This window comes from Oncorhynchus masou, chromosome 20, assembly GCF_036934945.1.
Source record: "Oncorhynchus masou masou isolate Uvic2021 chromosome 20, UVic_Omas_1.1, whole genome shotgun sequence".
NCBI classification, from domain to species: Eukaryota; Metazoa; Chordata; class Actinopteri; order Salmoniformes; family Salmonidae; genus Oncorhynchus; species Oncorhynchus masou.
In genome coordinates this window covers 23,575,418-23,582,345 of record NC_088231.1, presented here as the reverse complement: position 1 = coordinate 23,582,345, position 6,928 = coordinate 23,575,418, and positions in this window count along the sequence as shown.

Here is a 6,928-nt window from a genome sequence, read left to right as displayed (position 1 = left end):
CCCAGATGGAACTCAACAGTAAAGCAAGATAAAGGAGGAGTCCCAAACTGAACCCAACAGTAAAGCAGGATAAAGGAGGTGTCCCAAACTGAACCCAACAGTAAAGCAGGATAAAGGAGGTGTCCCAGATATAACCCAACAGTAAAGCAGGATAAAGGAGGTGTCCCAAACTGAACCCAACAGTAAAGCAGGATAAAGGAGGTGTCCCAGGTATAACCCAACAGTAAAGCAGGATAAAGGAGGTGTCCCAGGTAGAACCCAACAGTAAAGCAGGATAAAGGAGGTGTCCCAGGTAGAACCCAACAGTAAAGCAGGATAAAGGAGGGGTCCCAGGTATAACCCAACAGTAAAGCAGGATAAAGGAGGTGTCCCAGATATAACCCAACAGTAAAGCAGGATAAAGGAGGTGTCCCATGTATAACCCAACAATAAAGCAGGATAAAGGAGGGGTCCCAGGTATAACCCAACAGTAAAGCAGGATAAAGGAGGTGTCCCAGATATAACCCAACATTAAAGCAGGATAAAGGAGGGGTCCCAGGTAGAACCCAACAATAAAGCAGGATAAAGGATGTGTCCCTAACTGAACCCAACAGTAAAGCAGGATAAAGGATGTGTCCCTAACTGAACCCAACAGTAAAGCAGGATAAAGGAGGTGTCCCTAACTGAACCCAACAGTAAAGCAGGATAAAGGAGGTGTCCCTAACTGAACCCAACAGTAAAGCAGGATAAAGGAGGTGTCCCAGATGGAACTCAACAGTAAAGCAGGATAAAGGAGGTGTCCCAAACTGAACCCAACAGTAAAGCAGGATAAAGGAGGTGTCCCAAACTGAACCCAACAGTAAAGCAGGATAAAGGAGGTGTCCCAGATATAACCCAACAGTAAAGCAGGATAAAGGAGGTGTCCCAAACTGAACCCAACAGTAAAGCAGGATAAAGGAGGTGTCCCAGGTAGAACCCAACAGTAAAGCAGGATAAAGGAGGTGTCCCAGGTAGAACCCAACAGTAAAGCAGGATAAAGGAGGGGTCCCAGGTATAACCCAACAGTAAAGCAGGATAAAGGAGGTGTCCCAGATATAACCCAACAGTAAAGCAGGATAAAGGAGGTGTCCCAGGTATAACTCAACAGTAAAGCAGGATAAAGGAGGTGTCCCAGGTAGAACCCAACAGTAAAGCAGGATAAAGGAGGGGTCCCAGGTATAACCCAACAGTAAAGCAGGATAAAGGAGGTGTCCCAGATATAACCCAACAGTAAAGCAGGATAAAGGAGGTGTCCCAGGTATAACTCAACAGTAAAGCAGGATAAAGGAGGTGTCCCAGGTAGAACCCAACAGTAAAGCAGGATAAAGGAGGTGTCCCAGGTATAACTCAACAGTAAAGCAGGATAAAGGAGGTGTCCCAGCCTGAACCCAACAGTACAGAAGGATAAAGGAGGTGTCCCGAACTGAACCCAACAGGAAAGCAGGATAAAGGAGGTGTCCCAAACTGAACCCAACAGTAAAGCAGGATAAAGGAGGTGTCCCAGGTAGAACCCAACAGTAAAGCACGATAATGGAGGTGTCCCAGATGGAACCCAACAGTAAAGCAGGATAAAGGAGGTGTCCCAGGTAGAACCCAACAGTAAAGCAGGATAAAAGAGGTGTCCCTAACTGAACCCAACAGTAAAGCAGGATAAAGGAGGTGTCCCAGATATAACCCAACAGTAAAGCAGGATAAAGGAGGTGTCCCAGGTAGAACCCAACAATAAAGCAGGATAAAGGAGGTGTCCCATGTATAACCCAACAATAAAGCAGGATAAAGGAGGTGTCCCTAACTGAACCTAACAGTTAAGCAGGATAAAGAAGGTGTCCCAGGTATAACCCAACTGTAAAGCAGGATAAAGGAGGTGTCCCAGGTAGAACCCAACAATAAAGCAGGATAAAGGAGGTGTCCCAGGTAGAACCCAACAGTAAAACAGGATAAAGGAGGTGTCCCAGATATAACCCAACAGTAAAGCAGGATAAAGGAGGTGTCCCAGGTAGAACCCAACAGTAAAACAGGATAAAGGAGGTGTCCCAGATATAACCCAACAGTAAAGCAGGATAAAGGAGGTGTCCCAGGTATAACCCAACAGTAAAGCAGGATAAAGGAGGTGTCCCAGGTAGAACCCAACAATAAAGCAGGATAAAGGAGGTGTCCCATGTATAACCCAACAATAAAGCAGGATAAAGGAGGTGTCCCTAACTGAACCCAACAGTAAAGCAGGATAAAGGAGGTGTCCCAGGTATAACCCAACAGTAAAGCAGGATAAAGGAGGTGTCCCAAATGGAACCCAACAGTAAAGCAGGATAAAGGAGGTGTCCCAGGTAGAACCCAACAGTAAAGCAGGATAAAGGAGGTGTCCCAGATGGAACCCAACAGTAAAGCAGGATAAAGGAGGTGTCCCAGATGGAACCCAACAGTAAAGCAGGATACAGGAGGTGTCCCTAACTGAACCCAACAGTAAAGCCGGATAAAGGTAAGTCGCTCTGGATAAGAGCGTCTGCTAAATGACTTAAATGTAAATGTAAATGTGTCCCAAACTGAACCCAACAGTAAAGCAGGATAAAGGAGGTGTCCCAAACTGAACCCAACAGTAAAGCAGGATAAAGCAGGTGTCCCAGATAATACCCAACAGTAAAGCAGGATAAAGGAGGTGTCCCAAACTGAACCCAATAGTAAAACAGGATAAAGGAGATGTCCCAAACTGAACCCAACAGTAAAGCAGGATAAAGCAGGTGTCCCAGATAATACCCAACAGTAAAGCAGGATAAAGGAGGTGTCCCAAACTGAACCCAATAGTAAAACAGGATAAAGGAGATGTCCCTAACTGAACCCAACAGTAAAGCAGGATAAAGAAGGTGTCCCAAACTGAACCCAATAGTAAAACAGGATAAAGGAGATGTCCCAAACTGAACCCAACAGTAAAGCAGGATAAAGGAGGTGTCCCAGGTATAACTCAACAGTAAAGCAGGATAAAGGAGATGTCCCTAACTGAACCCAACAGTAAAGCAGGATAATGGAGGTGTCCCAGATAATACCCAACAGTAAAGCAGGATAAAGGAGGTGTCCCTAACTGAACCCAACAGTAAAGCAGGATAAAGGAGGTGTCCCAGGTAGAACCCAACAATAAAGCAGGATAAAGGAGGTGTCCCAGATGGAACCCAACAGTAAAGCAGGATAAAGGAGGTGTCTCAGATATAACTCAACAGTAAAGCAGGATAAAGGAGGTGTCCCAGATGGAACCCAACAGTAAAGCAGGATAAAGGAGGTGTCCCTAACTGAACCCAACAGTAAAGCAGGATAAAGGAGGTGTCCCAGGTAGAACCCAACAGTAAAGCAGGATAAAGGAGGTGTCTCTAACTGAACCCAACAGTAAAGCAGGATAATGGAGGTGTCCCTAACTGAACCCAACAGTAAAGCAGGATAAAGGAGGTGTCCCAAACTGAACCCAACAGTAAAGCAGGATAAAGGAGGTGTCCCAGGTATAACCCAACAGTAAAGCAGGATAAAGGAGGTGTCCCAAACTGAACCCAACAGTAAAGCAGGATAAAGGAGGTGTCCCAGATATAACCCAACAGTAAAGCAGGATAAAGGAGGTGTCCCAGATATAACCCAACTGTAAAGCAGGATAAAGGAGGTGTCCCAGATATAACCCAACTGTAAAGCAGGATAAAGGAGGTGTCCTAGATGGAACCCAACAGTAAAGCAGGTGTCCCAGATGGAACCCAAAAGTAAAGCAGGATGAAGGTGTCCCTAACAGTAAAGCCGAATAAAGGAGGTGTCCCTAACTGAACCCAACAGTAAAGCAGGATAAAGGAGGTGTCCCAGGTAGAGATCCCAACAGTAAAGCAGGATAAAGGAATTGTCCAAGATGGAACCCAACAGTAAAGCAGGATAAAGGAGGGGTCCCAGATATAACCCAACAGTAAAGCAGGATAAAGGAGGTGTCCCTAACTGAACCCAACAGTAAAGCAGGATAAAGGAGGTGTCCCAGATATAACCCAACAGTAAAGCAGGATAAAGGAGGTGTCCCAGGTAGAACCCAACAGTAAAGCAGGATAAAGGAGGTGTCCCTAACTGAACCCAACAGTAAAGCAGGATAAAGGAGGTGTCCCAGATATAACCCAACAGTAAAGCAGGATAAAGGAGGTGTCCCAGGTAGAACCCAACAGTAAAGCAGGATAAAGGAGGTGTCCCTAACTGAACCCAACAGTAAAGCAGGATAAAGGAGGTGTCCCTAACTGAACCCAACAGTAAAGCAAGATAAAGGAGGTGTCCCAGATATAACCCAACAGTAAAGCAGGATAAAGGAGGTGTCCCAGGGATAACCCAACAGTAAAGCAGGATAAAGGAGGTGTCCCAAACTGAACCCAACAGTAAAGCAGGATAAAGGAGGTGTCCCAGGTAGAACCCAACAGTAAAGCAGGATAAAGGAGGTGTCCCAGATGGAACCCAACAGTAAAGCAGGATAAAGGAGGTGTCCCTAACTGAACCCAACAGTAAAGCAGGATAAAGGAGGTGTCCCAAACTGAACCCAACAGTAAAGCAGGATAAAGGAGGTGTCCCAGATATAACCCAACAGTAAAGCAGGATAAAGGAGGTGTCCCAGATATAACCCAACTGTAAAGCAGGATAAAGGAGGTGTCCTAGATGGAACCCAACAGTAAAGCAGGATGAAGGTGTCCCTAACAGTAAAGCCGGATAAAGGAGGTGTCCCAAACTGAACCCAACAGTAAAGCAGGATAAAGGAGGTGTCCCTAACTGAACCCAACAGTAAAGCAGGATAAAGGAGGTGTCCCTAACTGAACCCAACAGTAAAGCAGGATAAAGGAGGTGTCCCAGATATAACCCAACAGTAAAGCAGGATAAAGGAGGTGTCCCAGATATAACCCAACAGTAAAGCAGGATAAAGGAGGTGTCCCAAATGGAACCCAACAGTAAAGCAGGATAAAGGAGGTGTCCCAGGTAGAACCCAACAGTAAAGCAGGATAAAGGAGGTGTCCCAGATATAACCCAACAGTAAAGCAGGATAAAGGAGGTGTCCCAGGGATAACCCAACAGTAAAGCAGGATAAAGGAGGTGTCCCAAACTGAACCCAACAGTAAAGCAGGATAAAGGAGGTGTCCCAGGTAGAACCCAACAGTAAAGCAGGATAAAGGAGGTGTCCCAGATGGAACCCAACAGTAAAGCAGGATAAAGGAGGTGTCCCTAACTGAACCCAACAGTAAAGCAGGATAAAGGAGGTGTCCCAAACTGAACCCAACAGTAAAGCAGGATAAAGGAGGTGTCCCAGATATAACCCAACAGTAAAGCAGGATAAAGGAGGTGTCCCAGATATAACCCAACTGTAAAGCAGGATAAAGGAGGTGTCCTAGATGGAACCCAACAGTAAAGCAGGATGAAGGTGTCCCTAACAGTAAAGCCGGATAAAGGAGGTGTCCCAAACTGAACCCAACAGTAAAGCAGGATAAAGGAGGTGTCCCTAACTGAACCCAACAGTAAAGCAGGATAAAGGAGGTGTCCCAAATGGAACCCAACAGTAAAGCAGGATAAAGGAGGTGTCCCAGATATAACCCAACAGTAAAGCAGGATAAAGGAGGTGTCCCAGATATAACCCAACAGTAAAGCAGGATAAAGGAGGTGTCCCTAACTGAACCCAACGGTAAAGCAGGATAAAGGAGGTGTCCCAGGTATAACTCAACAGTAAAGCAGGATAAAGGAGGTGTCCCTAACTGAACCCAACAGTAAAGCAGGATAAAGGAGGTGTCCCAGATATAACCCAACAGTAAAGCAGGATAAAGGAGGTGTCCCAGATATAACCCAACAGTAAAGCAGGATAAAGGAGGTGTCCCAAATGGAACCCAACAGTAAAGCAGGATAAAGGAGGTGTCCCAGGTAGAACCCAACAGTAAAGCAGGATAAAGGAGGTGTCCCATGTATAACCCAACAGTAAAGCAGGATAAAGGAGGTGTCCCAGGTATAACCCAACAGTAAAGCAGGATAAAGGAGGTGTCCCTAACTGAACCCAACTGTAAAGCAGGATAAAGGAGGTGTCCCTAACTGAACCCAACAGTAAAGCAGGATAAAGGAGGTGTCCCAGGTAGAACCCAACAGTAAAGCAGGATAAAGCAGGTGTCCCAGATAATACCCAACAGTAAAGCAGGATTAAGAGCGTCTTCTAAATGACTTAAATGTAAATGTAAATAAAGGAGGTGTCCCTAACTGAACCCAATAGTAAAACAGGATAAAGGTGGTGTCCCAGATGGAACCCAACAGTAAAGCAGGATAAAGGAGGTGTCCCTAACTGAACCCAACAGTAAAGCAGGATAAAGGAGGTGTCCCAGATATAACCCAACAGTAAAGCAGGATAAAGGAGGTGTCCCAGATATAACCCAACAGTAAAGCAGGATAAAGCCTTCACCCCTCCATACTGTAGTGTACTACTTTTGACCAGAGTGCTATGGATCCTAGTCAAAAGTGGTGCACTACACGGGGAATAGACTGCCATTTGGGACAGAAAGAAAGCACATATACAGTTGTATCCTACATGTCAGATAGTGATTGAGTGTTGTCGTTTCCTACAGGTACTACATTTCTGGGTGTGTGAGACAGTCATTGGAAGAAAACACTTTTATTTAATTTTGATTGGTACATTTTTCTATTCTACCTGTTCTATTGAAATGTTGATATCACACTAATAAGTGCGCGTGCTGAAATACACTGCAATGTGACTGCAGGGGCTAATGTTTTCAATACGCACTACCTCATCCACATCTCCCCAGAGCAGACACACGCCCTAATCACATGATTCTGCCAAGATCGCTCACTTGGAAGGAAACTTCCTTTTTTTCCCCCCGACTCAACAGTCGGGATTACAGTTGAAAGGCATAGAACGCAAACGGTGCAGATG